The sequence below is a fragment of the Prionailurus bengalensis genome, chromosome E4 (assembly GCF_016509475.1).
Source record: "Prionailurus bengalensis isolate Pbe53 chromosome E4, Fcat_Pben_1.1_paternal_pri, whole genome shotgun sequence".
Taxonomy (NCBI): Eukaryota; Metazoa; Chordata; class Mammalia; order Carnivora; family Felidae; genus Prionailurus; species Prionailurus bengalensis.
This window is the reverse complement of record NC_057360.1, coordinates 61,993,538-62,009,690: the sequence shown is the minus strand read 5'-3', so window position 1 is coordinate 62,009,690 and position 16,153 is coordinate 61,993,538. Positions and strand designations below refer to the sequence as shown.

General features: G+C 42.8%; 1 pseudogene; it reads left to right on the top strand.

The window, feature by feature from the left end:
* The first annotated feature begins 4,899 nt into the window (after positions 1–4,899).
* On the top strand, positions 4,900–5,564 carry LOC122475603 (annotated as a pseudogene).
* The last annotated feature ends 10,589 nt before the right edge of the window (positions 5,565–16,153 follow it).

Sequence of the window (16,153 nt, the reverse complement as noted above, 5' to 3'; positions counted from 1 at the left end):
TTATTGCCATTCCTCCAATAAAGAATACTTCTTCATCAATACCAACTTTATGCCCAACTGCTCTGTTTTCAGGATGTTATGGATACACAATGAATTTTCCTTTCAATGATGAATAATAGTGTATATTAAAAAAAACATATCAGTGGCAACCGTAAACATGTATTAATAATAATGCTCATAACAGTGTAAGTGACTACACTAGAAATAGCTATGATCAGATTTATATTTGCGCAGAAAAAGACAATTACATCATGACTGCCACTTGGCCAACAGTGATTATACGTCATGGTCCATCATCACATAAATTAAAGTAGATAAATATGCATCTTAGAATTCCTTAAATATAGTGTAAAGTTTTGGTAATTAAGAAAGCAAGAGAGAAATACGGATCTATGTTGACATAATGTACTGTTCAAGATGATATACAGGTAAGTACAAAAAAAGTGTGCAAAATAGCAAGGTAACATTTACGTAAATGGGAAGGGGAAATGTATGTATTTGCTTTAGATGTATAATCTCGCTCTGGAAGTTTAAAGTTATTTATTTATTTTGCTGGTGGGGAGAGGGATGGAGAGAGAGGATCCCAAGCAGACTCTGTGCTGGAACTCACGAACCTGGAGACGATGACCTGAGCCGAAGTCCAATGCTTAACTGACTGAGTCACCCAGGTGCTCCTGGGAATATATTTTAAAAACAACAGCACCAGGGGCACCTGGATGGCTCCGTCAGTTGGGCGTCTGACTTCAGCTCAGGTCATGATCTCACAGTTTGTAGGTTTGAGCCCCATGTCTGGCTCTGTGCTGACAGCTCAGAGCCTGGAGCCTGCTTCGGTTTCTGTCTCTCTCTCTCTCGCTCTCTCTCTGCCCCTCCCCTGCTCATGTTCTGTCTCTCTGTCTCTCTCTCTCTCTCTCTCAAAAAGAAACCAACATTAAATAAATAAATAAATAAATAAAGACTCTTTCTTACAAATCCCCCAAGAGAGGGGGACTGAGGTGTTGAAGGATAGAAGGGGGAGAAAAATCTTTCACTTTGGAGCCATATAAATCTAGCTTGGTAGGTTCATGGTTAACAAAATAAAATGGTTATGTCTGTAGATAACTAAAATTTAAAAGCATTTTAAAGTTTCAGGACTTATTACATTACCTAAGTGGAGATAACTAGAACTCACTTGGATGGATGTGTCCTGAAGAGTTCAAGGTTGGGGATAAAACTGGGGGGAGCTGTCCCTATCTGGATAGTATTTAAAGCCGCATGGATAGATTCAATCCCAGAGGTAACAGAAAGAATCCAAGAACTGAGCCCTAGGCCACTCCTTAACTGGAAAGTCAGACGGATCAAGGAGAAGACAGTTGGAAACAAAGAAAGTAATGTGAACTAAAAGCCGAGTCAGCAGAGTGGCCAACGGTGTCAAATGCTGTTGACTTTGAAGATGACAATATCCAAGAATTTACCACGAGGTATGCAACGCGGGAGTTAAGGGGTGATACTGACAAGAATGATTTCAGTGGAGCCGCTGGGGTGAAAGCCGGATGGGAGCAGGTTTGAGGGAGGATGGAAGTGAGTGTGTGGAGAACAGAAACTTATCCCGAGGAGGATGTAGGTCAAAGGAAGATAGTTGTTTTAAGTTTTGGTGGTTTTGTTTTGAAAAAAGGGTTTCGTTTTGACTGTCCCTTCATCTTATATTTTTCATAAAACAAATCAGGCAAAATTAAGAAAAGCAACACTGAGAAGAACTTTATTAATGTTGTCTTCAGGAGAGATAAGCATATGAAAAGACACAGAAACCGCAAATTAAAACATCGAATTACCACTATATACCTGTTAGGATGGCTTAAATTGAAAACAAACAAATACCAGAAATACCAAATTCTGGTAACGATGCGGGGAACAGCAACTCATATTTATTGCAAAGTGGAACAGCCATTCTGGGAAACTGTTTCTTACAAAGTTAAATATACACTTATATATGACCCCACAATCCCATTACTGGGTATTTAAAAAAATGAATCGAAAACTCATAGCCACACAAAGACCTGTACATGAATGTGTATAGCAGTTTTATTCCTAGTCGCCAAAAGTTGGAAACGACCAAGATGACTTTTATTTTTTTTTTTAATTTTTTTTTTCAACGTTTATTTATTTTTGGGACAGAGAGAGACAGAGCATGAACGGGGGAGGGGCAGAGAGAGAGGGAGACACGGAATCAGAAGTAGGCTCCAGGCTCTGAGCCATCAGCCCAGAGCCTGACGCGGGGCTCGAACTCACGGACCGCAAGATCGTGACCTGGCTGAAGTCGGAAGCTTCACCGACTGCGCCACCCAGGCGCCCCCCAAGATGACTTTTAAACGGTGAAAAGATAAATCAGCTGTGGCACATCCATGCCGTGAAATAGGACTCAGTAGTAAAAAGGAATAAACTATTGATTCATGCAACAACATAAATAAATCTTCAACTCATTTTGCCAAGTGAAAGAAGCAAGATCCAGAAGGCTACCGTTTTGATGATTTCATGAATTTGATGTTCAGGAAAAGGAAAAATGATAGCAATGGAAAACAGACCAGTGGTTCCCATGGTCTGGGGGAGGGGGGAAAGATCTGACGACGAAGGGCCTTCGTCAGAGAATTTTCTGGGTAGTGTAACTGCTCTGTATGGTGGGGGACCTTTGCCAAAGCCCACAAAATAATACGACACAGCTTGAGCTTTATTATATGCACACTTAAGAAAAAAATCAACCAGGATTTGAAAATACAAACAAAACATAACAGGGGCCTTCCGGTTTACACTATTCTGGAATGGCAGGTGTCAGACCTACTTTTCTGTCATAAGCAAATATAAAACCGGACAGAATGTAGGAAGCAACTATTTTCAGACACTGGATACAGACAGTGACTCTGTGATCCTGGAGAGAACGGAAATACACTAACCGAGCTCCACATTTACCCTAGCTTTCTGCTTCAGGGCATTTTCTGAACGGCAGTTGAGAAAAACAGAATCAAAACAGAATCGTGATTTTGCTAGGTGGGAGAGAGAGAAAATAGAGCTTCAGCCGTCTACAGAGGCTGGAGTTTGCAGGTCAGGGACTCGAGAGGTACTTGCACAAAGAAGGAGCTCCAGGAATCTGCAAAGGAGTCTAAATGGCTCATCAGACTTGCGGTTGAGCGAATTCAAGAAGACACTGCATAGGACTGACTGAGAAGAGCCAGCGGGGAGCTGTGATCCGTACAGTTATTGTAAAGCTCACACAGTGCTAGGCTTACCGGAGTTCTGAACACCTAAAAACTCCTAGCAGAACAGGTGACATATACAGCTGAGACCCCAGAAGGGCCATGACTTAGGAATGTTAAGCACCCAACTTCGGCTCAGGTCATGATCTCACGGTTCGTGAGTTCGAGCCCCACAAGGGCTCTCTGCTGTAAGCGCAGAGCCTGCTTCAGATCCTGTGTCTCCCTCTCTCTCTGCCTCTGTCCCTCTCTCTGAAAAACAAACATTTAACAAAAATAAACAAATAAACAAGCCTCAGCAAAAGAAAATCTGACAGCAAATTAGCTGCCTGCCAGTAAAATCTCAACACGCTTAAAAAGAAGACAGCATAATTCAGACTGCCAAAAATGTAGCATTCACAATGATAAGTAAACATCATCGGAAAATAGCTATATATTAATGATCTAAAGAAAAAACAGGCAGTTTATATACAGCAGAACAAAGATAAGATTGACTACTGGCATCTTATAAGAGGTAATTCAAACCAAAAGACAAGGCATAAAACATTTCAGTTTCACGTACTTTTTCCAGAGAAAATATCCATCAAAAGTAAGGGCAAAATAAAGGCATTTTGAAACAGGAGCTGACAGACTTATTACTAGCAAATATCCACTAAGAGAAATGCAGACCTAAATTCTTCAGACAACTCATCTAAATCGAGGAATGGAGAGCACCAGACGTGATCAATGTGAGGGCAGTGAAAAGAGGGAAAAGAAATATCCACCCTAATTATAAGGAAGCTGGAGTAGATATAATATAAAGTACATTTCAAGACAAAAAGTTTTACTGTGGAAATCAAGAGGGGCATTTCATCAGCTTTTCTAGAAGACGTAATAATCCTAAACGTATGGACACCTACTAACGAAGGTTAAAATATGCGAAGCAAAAGATAACAGAACAAAAAGTAGACAAATATCGTTCGAGGTTTTACCATTTATCGCTCCGTAATTAGAATAAGTAGACAAATCTGCAAAAGTATAGAAAGCATGAACAACATTATCAAGCGACCGAACGAACCTACTTAACACCGGTGGGATAGAGAACCCTAAAGCCGTTCTTTTTGAGTGCACAGAGGATGTTCACTAGATAGGTCATCTGCTGGGCTAGAACAAAATTTTTATTAAATTTCAAATAATTGATAAGCATAAGGTGTGTTCTCTAACCACAAAGGAATTAATTCAGAAATCAGGAACAAAAAAGATATTTAGGAAATCTCTAAACTTTTGGACATTAATCAATAAACCTCCAAAGGAGACTTGGGTCAAAGAAGAAGCTGTAGGGGGAATTAAAAAATACTTTGCTTTAAACATATAAAAGTTTGATGTCAGTAAAGCAGTGAATAGAAAACAGACTAACGCTAGAGGAAATCAAGTAAACCCAAAGCTAGGTCTTTGGAAAGATTTTTTAAAGATGATACACATCTCACTCTGCAAATCGAGAAGAAGAGGAGGAAAACACACACGATCAATATCGGAAACAAAAGAGAAAACATTATATATCCATAACACCAAATAGATACGGAAAACAACTTTATGTCAATAAAATCAAGAGTTGCGATGAGGTGGGCAAAGTCCTTTGACATCAGACCTCAATAAAACTGATCTAAGAAAAAAATAGCAAAGGTAAAAAGCGCTCTTTTTTGCAGGTCCTCGAAGGCGGTGGGCTCTTTGGGATGAAGCTGAACCTCTGTTTCCCAGCCACTGGCTGCCAGAAACTCATTGATGTGGATGATGTTTGCAAACTCCTTACCTTTTCTGAGAAGCGTGTGGCCACAGAAGTTGCTGCTAATGCTCTGGGCGAAGAATGGAAGGGTTCCGTGGTCCGAATTACTGGCGGGAACGACAAGCAAGGTTTCCCCACGAAGCAGGGTGTCTCCACCCACGGCCGTGTCCACCCGCTACTGAGTAAGGGGCCTTCCTGTTCCCGGGCAAGGAGGACCGGAGAAAGGAAACACACATCTGGGTCAAGTGGCACCGTGGATGCCAATCGGAGGGTTCTCAACTTGGTCATTGTGAAAAAAGTGGGGGAAGGATATTCCTGGAGTCAATGGTATTACTTATCTCGTCATCTGGGACCCTAAAGAGCTGGCGGAATCCACAAACCTTTCAGTCTCTCTAAGAAGATGCTGCCACCAGTGTGTTGTGAGACAGCCCCTTGACAAGGAGGGTAAGAAATCTAGGGCTGAAGCGTCCTGGATTCAGTGTCTTACTACTCCCCGTGTCCTGCAACACAAACGTGGATGTATTGCTCTGAAGAAAGAGCGTGCTAAGAAAAATCAGGAAGAGGCTGCAGAATATGCTTAACTTTGACCAAGAGAATGAAGGGGCCCTGCCTAGCCCTGCTAGGAACAGATTGCCAAGAGGCGGAGGCTGTCCTCTGAGTCTGAGTCCAGCCCAAAGGGAGATGTTCTTGGGGCACCTGGGTGGCTCGGTCAATTAAGGGCCTCACTCTTGGTTTCAGCTCAGGTCATGATCTCACAGGTGGTGAGATCGAGCTCCACGTCGGGCTCTATGCTGACAGCATGGAGACTGCTTGGGCTCCTCTCTCTGTCTCTCTCTCTCTCTGTCCCTGTCCCCCTCAAAAGAAATAAATAAATTTTTAAAAAAGTATATGTTCTAAGAGTAACAAAAGAGATCAGCCATCAAAACAACAAGACAACAACAGTAAAAATAAACAAGGAAGGAAAGGAAAAAAAAAGGAAAGGCAAAAGGAAGAAAAAATAACCTTATATCTGTCAAAAAAGACTTCAGCCACAGATGGGTTCACTATTGAGTTCTACCAATCATTTGGGGAAAAAATAACACTAATGTCACAAAATTTTTTTTTTTTTTTAGAAAATAGAGGACAATAAACCTTCCAACTTATTTATGAGACTAAAATAACCCTAATACCAAAACCAGACAAGAGTATTGTGGAGAAAGAAAATTACAGAACATTCGGATGAAAATAGCTACAAAATCCTTAAAATATTAGCAATTCAAAAATAGTAGTATATTAAATAGATAATACATCTGAACTAGGTGAACTTTTACCAGAAATACAAGATTGGTTGAGGATGTCTGACTTAATGTAATTCATGTTAACAGAATAAAGCAAAAAAAAAAAAAAAAAAAAAAAAAAAAAAATCTGACCATCACAATTAATATAAAAAAAAATTGACAGAAGGGAAAAACTTCATAGCAAAAACTATAAATGAGGAATAGAAGGGAAATTTTTCATCTGGTAAAGTGCATCTTTGAAAATCCTACAGTTAATATCCACATTAAGAGTGGGAACAAGGCGGGGGTGGGGCGCCTGGGTGGCTCAGTTAAGTCTCCGACTTCGGCTCAGGTCATGATCTCAAGGTTTGTGAGTGCAAGCCCCGCGTTGGGCTCTGTGCTAATGGCTCAGAGCATGAACACTGCTTCGGATTCTGTCTCCATCTCACTCTAACCCTCCTCTGTTCATGCTCTATCTCTCTCTCAAAAATAAATAAACATTAAAAAAAATTTAAAAAAAAGTGAGAACAAGGGAAGGAAGACTGGTCTATTTCTATTCAGGACTTTTCTGTGGGTTCTACCCAGCGGAATAAATCAAGGAAAGAGAAGAAATTTGTAAGCCTCAAAAAGGAAAAAGGTAAACTATCTTTATTTGTGACAATGTCATTGTGTGCACATAAGGAATCTATTAAAAAAAAACAAAACTATGCAAGTCACAGGATACAAGATGAATATAAAAATTGTCTTTCTAAGTACTAGAAATCAAACTACAGAAATTAAAATTATAAAAAATATTAGGAATACTTAACTAAAAGCCTACTAATTCTTGACACTAAAAATTACAAAATATTTCTGAGAAAAAGTAAAGCAAATCAATATCAGTGAAATGTACCTTTTTCCCCAATTGGAAGCATCACTATTCTTAAGATGTCATTTTTCTCCAGTTGGATCTGTGGATCCAAAACAATCTCAATTAAATTCTCAACAGTTTTTATAAGATATAAATTTACATATTTATCCTAAAATTTATATGGATATTCAAAAACCCTAGAGTAATCAAACAAAATTCAAACAATAAGTACAAGTAAGAGGACTTATTTTATCTGCTTTCAGAAATTATTATTATTTTTTTAATGTTTATTTTTGAGACAGAGAGAGAGCATGAGCCTGGGAGGGGCAGAGAGAGAGGGAGCCCCAGAATCCGAAGCAGGCTCCAGGCTCTGAACTGTGAGCACAGAGCCCGATACGGGCTCGAACTCACAAACTGTGAGATCATGACCTGAGCCGAAGTCGGACACTTAACTGACTGAGCCACCCAGGTACCCCTTTCAGGAGTTATTCTTAAACTACATTAATCAAAGTAGAATGGATTATTAGCCTAGTGACATATGCAAATTGATCAAATTAGAATCCGGAAATAAACGCATGGTCCTGTGGTTAATGATTTTTTACTAAGTCATCAAAGGAATTCAGTGGGAAAAGGAAAGAATTTTCAACAAGTGTTGCTTGAAAGATTGGAAGTTCTCATGGGGAAAATAATGAACCTGACTCCCTACCTCAAACCACACCTGAATTAGATTAATTAGAATTAATTAATCACACCACTCAAACCACACCTGAATTAGATTAATTCTAATCTAGAATTATAACATTTCTGCTATTATGAAAAAAGTGTTTCGCTAGTGAGATTCTTTGGATTTTTGAAGCCACGTATACTTTATTTGGGCATGTTACATAAATCTGTTCACTGAGTAACCCCCAAACCTACCAGTTTTGAATGGAGCCTAAAATAAAAGGCAGTTCTGTAATAAGTCTAGGTTGCTATGAATTCCAGGAATGAAGGTTCAGAGTCGTCCCATCTGGCTGAGACCCATAACCAACTGGAGTGCTTGTTGAGGGCAATGGAAATGTGGAGCGGAGAGTGGACGAATGTAGTTACAAAGGCCAACTACAACCATGTGACTATCTTAGCTATCTTGGGTTCCTCTTGGGCCATATGACCCAGCAGCTTTGATGGTACTTGAAATGTCAGCGGTAGATAGAGATGCCGTTCGGACCATTTGTCAGGCCCTTAGGAGTGAATGGCAGAGATGTCTGGGTTTGGATGCAGTCATGCCATCATCTGCCCATAACATTTTAGTTTGCTGCAAGGCCTTAGTAGACAATGAATGCTTGGCCCTGGCCACAACATTACCATGTGAACTAAGCTTCCCGTCATGACTTGGGAATTATCTGACCCTCCCCCCCCAACCCATAAAGTTAGATGTGGATAGCAGCACTTCATCGCCAAATGGAAGTGATACATGAGCTAGCGCTCGAGCAGACCCTGAAGGCACAAAAAAGGAACATGAGGAAGCAGCCCAAATGCTCAAGGCCCTTCTCCTAATGCATTATCTTCTTGCCCTCTTAGCCCACATCGCTTTTCTCTTGGAGCTCTACCAATGGCCAGTTGACGAAGAAAAAACTTGAGCCCGACTTACAGATGGTTCTGCATAATGTAAAAGTAACCCCCCCACCCCAACATGAGCACGGGCGCTGGAGAATAAATACGACTCAAGGAGATGTGCATGGGAGCCAAGCTGACCAGGGGTGAAATCTGGTGGTTTTGCCATGTCTCACCTTGGTCAGGGTGAGCTACGTTTCTCAGAACTCCCTTCCCTGTGTGTTTCTGGGTAGAGGGGGCTCCGAGAGAGATCCTGTGTGGAAGGGTGGAAGCAGAGAAGCAGCCACAGTGGCTCACACACATGGACGCTTATCTGCCGGCCGCCCTCTTTGGCTGAGGCAGCAGGTGGGCCTGAAATTGCTATGCCACAACCCCTGTAACAGGTGGAATAAAATGGAGTCGCTTATGTCAAGAGGTTTTAAAACGGAGCCGAGAGGCCATTAAGGAGGTGCATGTCCTCACCTGATGGAACCGTGAACTTTTGAACTGTATCAAATGGCAAATATTGCAAGGACTCTACACGGGCATCTGCAACTCGCTAGACTGGCAGACTTTTGCTTAGTGCGAGCCCTGGGGATCAATTACGTTTAGCCAAGATTGGTTTTCTGCCACCAACACCAATCAAAACTCTTTGCAAACAACATATGCAAGCGTTCCCCCTTTGTCTTTAAGAACCCCTGGCTTTTGCTCCCGAGGAGGACACAAGTTGGGTTGCTCCCCAAATCTGTGCTCCCCAAATTCTGAGATCCCAAATAGAGTAAAACCTTGGCTTGTGAGTAACTTGTTCTGCTAGTGTTCCACAAGAGGAGCAAACATCTCTGATACATTATAACTTGATAAACTAACGATGTCTTGCAACGCAAGTAGCACATGATGCCGAACGTGACATGATCACAACTGAGCCAATGGTTCTCTCTCTCTCTGTCTCTCTCTCTCTCTCTTTCTCTCGCTGCGGGGTTGTGGGTGGTCGTCTCCATGCTCAGATGCTCCGTCTCAGGCTGCGATGTTTGGCAGAAATCAGTGACTTTTCAGAACGTTGGAAGGTGCCCACAACTGGCACTTGTGTATTTTTTGTCACTTCAGAGCACCTATGGACAGTTCTTTGCTTTTCCATCCAAGAGTAAGCTTAGGAATGCTTTGCTTCCTGCTAGGTCGGGCTGCCTGCAGATATACACCCTTTCCTTTGCTGCCCGATTGCCAGTTACATTAGATAGAGAATATGACAAGAGTTTATTAATACTGTGCTGTAGTCAACACCCGTGCGAGCGTATACAATGGCCCCCACACAGAAAAGGATTCCTCTGAGCCAATAGATAGCAGTGACTCCATTAGCGGTAGTGAAAGTCGTCCTACACAATAATCCTCCTCTCTCGTCTCCCTCACACCAGCCATGAAGATTTTCAAAGGTAAGTGCAGGTTTACTAGTTTGTTTTTCTTTATATTTTGTATTTTTGTTATTATTTTGTATTATATTACACTATTATAATCATTTTTGTGACTATTTTTTGGGTCGTGGAACAAATCCTCTGAGTTTCCATTATTTCTTATGGGGAAATTCGCTTTGATGCACAAGTGCTTTAGATTATGAGCATGTTTCTGGAATGAATTATACATTCATGCCAAGGTTTTACTGTAAATGCTTTTGTTTTATTTCAGTCTTCCCGGTTTTCTCCCCGGATCCTCCCTCTGCCTCGCTCCACTTGCTGAGTCAGGTGCTGGTATTTACCCTGTGACGAAAGGGCCTGGCTCCCACGGGACACCCTCACCACCTGGACCAGAGGCACAGGTTCCCGTCTTTCCCTGTGGACTTCTGCTTAAGTGTGTGGGATCAGCTTGATTTCGTTCTCCTCCATTTTACGTCCATGTCTAATCCCTAATACAACAACAAAATCCCCAACTCTGTTCTGTGCCATATATCTTATCTCGTTATAGTGAAAAACCAAAAACTAACACAATCTGCCATCTGAGGTGCCAATTTCCGGGAATGACTGATGTAACCTTGTTCCCGAATTACAGGAACATTTTAATTCTCTATAGGAGTTTTTGTCTAACAGGATTCGCCTTATCCAATGACATGGCTTTGAACTTCTAGTGCAACTTGGGGAAAATTTTGCCATAAAATTGGTAGACAATGATACAAATCCTTGAGCCAGTTGTCTGGGAGGAGCGGGTTGCCAATTATCACCTTCTCAAAGCCCACAGAAAGTAGTACAAGAGTTTCTAAACCTTCCTTTAGTTGTGACTTCGTGGCCAGAACGGGGTGAGGGGTGGTGTGGGGCAAAAGTGTTTTGATCTGATGCCATTTACTCTGTACCAAGGGAATCCTTCTCAGCCAGGACTGTTTCCTGAAGACCCAGAATTGCGAGCAGTGTGTGACCGCTGAAGGTTTGTGATTAATGAACATAAAACTCCGTGTTCCAGGGGGCAGGAGGTCACAAATCACGAAGTCCTAGAACTCAGCTTGGTTTTTAGCGTTGACATGACCCAGCAGAACTCCACTCTGCACTGGACGTGGGGGAGGCTCGGGAAAGGGCATCCCAGGAGGTGCCGCTTTGAGCAGGGGGCGTGGAAGTGTATGCATCTTGGACCTGGAATCGTGACATGTGTGTGACATGTATCTTCCTTTCCGCTGGTGGGACCTGGGCAGATCACTTAATGTCCCTGGGCTGCTTCCTCAACTGTAACATGGGGATAATTGTGACTCTTTTTCCTGCCTCACTGAGTTGCGGTGGAGATCAAGTGGGCTTCACTTTTGTCATTCATTCGTTCATTCGTTCGTTCCACAAATATCTTTCGAGAATACAATTTAGCAGCAGCACTGTCCTGCCCTACATCCTTGGGTTACGTAATTGAACAAGACACGAGTTCATAGTCTAGATGGACGCAAGAAACACCGCCACCTTGGGCAAGTCACTAACTCCCTCTTTCCTCAACAAGTACCTCGTGTTTATTTCTTGGGGTCATTGTGGTAATGGACAGAGAGTATGTGCCAAAACGTGTATCTTTTGGTACAAAGAATTATTATTTTCACGTTATTAACTTATGTTTATTATGACGTTATTATTATTTTAGGGAGAAAGGACGAAGTAAAAGAAATGCATCTTATTTTGGAGGGAGTGTGGTCAGAACGTCTCCGTTCGTGAATGACCCTCCAGCTAAGTCTCGGAGGCTCACGCGGGTCAGAATGAGGCAAGGTTCTGCAGGCACGGAGGAGGGGTGGCGCTTGGTAGTGAGGAGGACTGGTGTGGCTGTCTACGGTGCGGCACGTGGTCGATGAACTCCTTCAGGGAGAAGATGAAAGGGTAGTGTGGCAGCAGAACACGACCACTCTCTCCCACTGTGCTGTACCACACAGAGCTGGGATTCCTTCTGTTAATTTTTTTTAATGTTTACATTTATTTTTAAGAGAGAGAGAGAGGGAGACAGAGCGTGAGTGGGGAAGGTGCAGAGAGAGAGGGAGACACAGAATCTGAAACAGGCTCCAGGCTCGGGGATGTCGGCACAGAGCCAGATGTGGGGCTCGAACTTGTCAACCGCCAGATGGTGACCTGAGCCGAAGTCGGACGCTCAACCGACTGAGCCACCCAGGCGCCCCTCGGGTTCCTTCTAGAGCCCACATTTGTGATGCCTAGCATGCCACTCATCACCTTCTTTTGGAATTCTGTTTATGCAGTGCATCCCCCAACTAGATCCCAAACCCTTTGGGGACCAGGGACTAGGTTTAATTCATGTTTATATTCCTAACAGCAGAGGACTGGCACATAGGACTCAGTAAATACATGTATCTTGAACAGCTGTCACGACTGCTGCAATCAAGTTCAGAACAAAGTGTTAACGTGCAGAGAACCAGGAAGCCCCTGACTTTCCCTGAAGTGCAACCGAAGGCTTCATAAGCAATGATGTTCGGAAGGATCAGGTCGGGATCTTTGTATTTATCCTATTAGGCTATCATGTTCTTTTATTCTTAAATGTTTTAGTTATTTTTGAGAGAGAGCGTGAGTGGGGGAAGGGCAGGGGGGAGGGGACAGGGGGTCTGAAGCGGGCTCTGCGCTGATAGCAGTGAGCCCGATGCGGGGCTCAAACTCACAAACCGTAGGATCGTGACCTGAGCCTAAGTCGGACACTTAACCGCCTGAGCTACCCAGGCGCCCCGAGACCATCACTTACTAAGAGAAAATTTCTTAGACACTATGTGACTTGTTCGGGTGATCCTTCAGGATCTAGAAAATTCAGCTGTTTGGACTTTGATGCTTAGGAATCAATGTTGCTACAGCGGCTATCGCATTACTAGGGTTATACAAACCTGGTCTGTCGGCTGAATTACAGCTTAGTTGGAGTACATCTATTTTCTGAGCGCCAAACCAGAACACGTGGTCTGACGAGTATACCTTTGGGGAAAGACCAAGTAGGGTATTTTGAATGGCAGCTGTCTTAGAAGATCTCTGTGACCTCGGGTTGCTAGATTCTTCCTTCCTTGTGCTTAAAAAAAAATATGAATTCTTGGGGCCCCTGGGTGGCTCAGTCGGTTAAGCGGCCGACTTCAGCCCAGGTCATGATCTCGCGGTCTATGATTTCGAGCCCCGCATCGGGCTCTGTGCTGACAGCTCAGAGCCAGGGGCCTGCTTCGGATTCTGTGTCTCCCTCTCTCTCTGACCCTCCCCCATTCGTGCCCTGTCTCTGTCTCAAAAATAAATAAATGTAATATATATATATATATATATATGAATTCTTCAGGGCCCCAGGGGTGATGGTCTGTGGTTGATAAGAGAGGACTGGGGGCGGGCAGGGTTCGCTGGGATTCCACAGCAGTGTGGCTTAACAGCACAAACCGGATGTGCCAGGGGAAGGGACACGGACGCTGTGCCCTGCTCGTGGTGCCCCATGCCTCTGAAGACGTGAAGGAGAAAATCCGGGCCTCCTTTGGGGTAAGACGATCTGAACTAAAGTTGAAGGGAGAAGAAAGAAAATCAAGGGAGGGAAGGAAAAGGAAGACACAAATCCGTAGCCACCTTGCATCCTCTCTTGGCCCCTTTCTGGCTGCGTGGCCTTGAGCTCATCGCTGAATGTCTCTGGGTGTTAGTTCCTCATAAGACCAAATGGAGCAGGGCACCTCCTGGCTCAGTCGGTTAAGCCTCCGATTCCCGATTTCTGCTCAGGTCATGATCTCACAGTTTCATGGGTTCGAGTCCTGCATCAGGCTCCGTGCAGAGTCCGCTTGGGATTCTCTCTCTCTCCCTCTCTCTCTCCCCCTCTCTCTCTCTCTCTGCCCCTCCCATTCACTCATATGCTCTCTCTTTCTCTCAAAATAAATAAACTTAAAAAAGAACCAATGGGGAAGAAATTCTTGCATCATAAAATTACGAAAATTACGTGTGTATCTGCCAAAAATAGAAACAGATTATATTTGGAGTAAGAAGGAAGCTATATTATAAAAATTAGAAAGAAGTAGCAGAAGAGTTACAAGATAGCAAAGAAGAATTAAAAAAAATATTTAAGGAATAAATCCAGGCATAAATGGTATAATTTAATCCCAAAATAGGATAGTGAGACACCAGAGACAGAATAGGTACAAAGATTCTGAGGGGAAAGAGATCAGAAGTGAGAAGCTAATGTAATCACACACGTGGAAACGAATCGAAAGTTTAAAGGAAACTTACAGATGGGAGAAGTCACCAAAGCAACCGAACCACACGCAGGACGAGCCAGCATCAGCCTTTCCCTGTGGACACGAAAGTATACAACCTCAGATACCAGTCAAGAATCCCAGGTTGGGGGAAAGGCCACAGAGGACCCAGCTGGCCGTGGCCAAACACCTTTTTCAACAAAGAAACCAGGCAGAGGCTTTGTAAATAGGCCAGACCACAGACTGAAGGAAAACCCTGCATCCTTCTCATCTTCTCGGATAAGCTGTGACTTTATGAGTGTTAATGAAGTAACGAATTTTAAAAGAAAGATCACATTTCCCTGCACATAGATACACATTCCTCCATGAATCTTCAATAAAGAGCCCACAGGCATTATTCAAGGTCATTTGCTCTTTGACCAAGCCTGACAAGATGCTTCAGTGCCGAGTTTGTTAACAGCATACTGCGGTCTGGAATTTAAAAAAGGACCTCCAGGGACCAAAGCCAGAAGACCCATATCCTAGGCTCAGCTCTGCTGATGTTAACTGTGTGACCTTGACACGTCCTTTATATCTCATGAGGCTCAGACTTACCATATGTGAAGTGAATGTTTTAATCCTACCTACTTGGACCACCTCATGGAGTTATGAGAACAATCAGGTGAAATAAGGTAAGAAAAAGCTCTACAAACATGAGTTAGTATTAGGTCATCGAGAAGACTGTGGTACTAAAGAAACCAGAAGAGCTCAAGTAGATATTTGGTAGACCAGTTAACTGAACCTGATTCTGTGTCACTTGGCTATAGTCTAGACTCTCAGGACATAAGGACACCAAGGAATGAAAAGGGGCCCAAGCCTTTCTCCGTATCACAGTCCGAAACTGGCTGGGGAAAGGGCAGGGGGTAGAAATGAGGACATCCTGTCATCTCGCTGTCTCTCTTGGTGATACGGAAGGAAATGCCTACTTTCTCTGATCATGCTCCTGATGATTCACATCAGCAAGATATAACGGGAAACAAATTGACCTGAATGAGGACCTGAGATTTTATTTTACAGGTTACAAAGTCATTTCATACATATGACTTCATTCACTCCTCATTGAGTCTCCGTTGGAAAATCTAGGTAGCCCCAGTTTTGTAGGTGAGCGCACAGAGGCTCCGGGAATTATTCACGCTGCTCAAGATGGACTAGAGGAAGAACCAAAAGCCTACAGCTCAAATTTTGTGACTCTAAGCCACACGTACTGAACCGACTGGAGAGAAATGATGATTGTAACTAGAAAAGCCATTTTCTCCCCCCAGCTCTAAAGCCTAATATTATCTACACATGATTTTCTGAAGTCTGCACTTACAGTTCAAAGGGACATTGATTTAGTTTTTACCAAAATATGCCATCTGTATCTTTGGAATCTCTTATAACCCTGTTTCCTGTTGAGGAGCTAAGATCTGAATAAATGCTTTCATTTGGATTTCAAATGCCTTTATCGTCATGATGCAGACACTTTATAGATAGCTGATAAATAAAATAGAAGGCCCCTCGCACAAGCTAAAAATATACCCTCTTTTTCTTCTTTTATCTATTCTTAGTAATTCTAGAAGGACAGAGCTGGGAAGATTTGTCAAGATAAGAGACATACAATCCCCAAGTGCCGTTAAACCTTTTTACAGGAATAAAGTGCAGTTTCAAAGGGGTAAGATTAGACCCCAGTACCTTCCTATCTCCGAAGGTGAGGCAGAAATTATAGTAAATGGTATTAGGATGGAAAGTCACAAGAGCTATCTGCCATAAAATAATCAAGAATAACTCTTTTTTCTCACCATTTTTTTAATGGTTAGCAAGATGGGGATG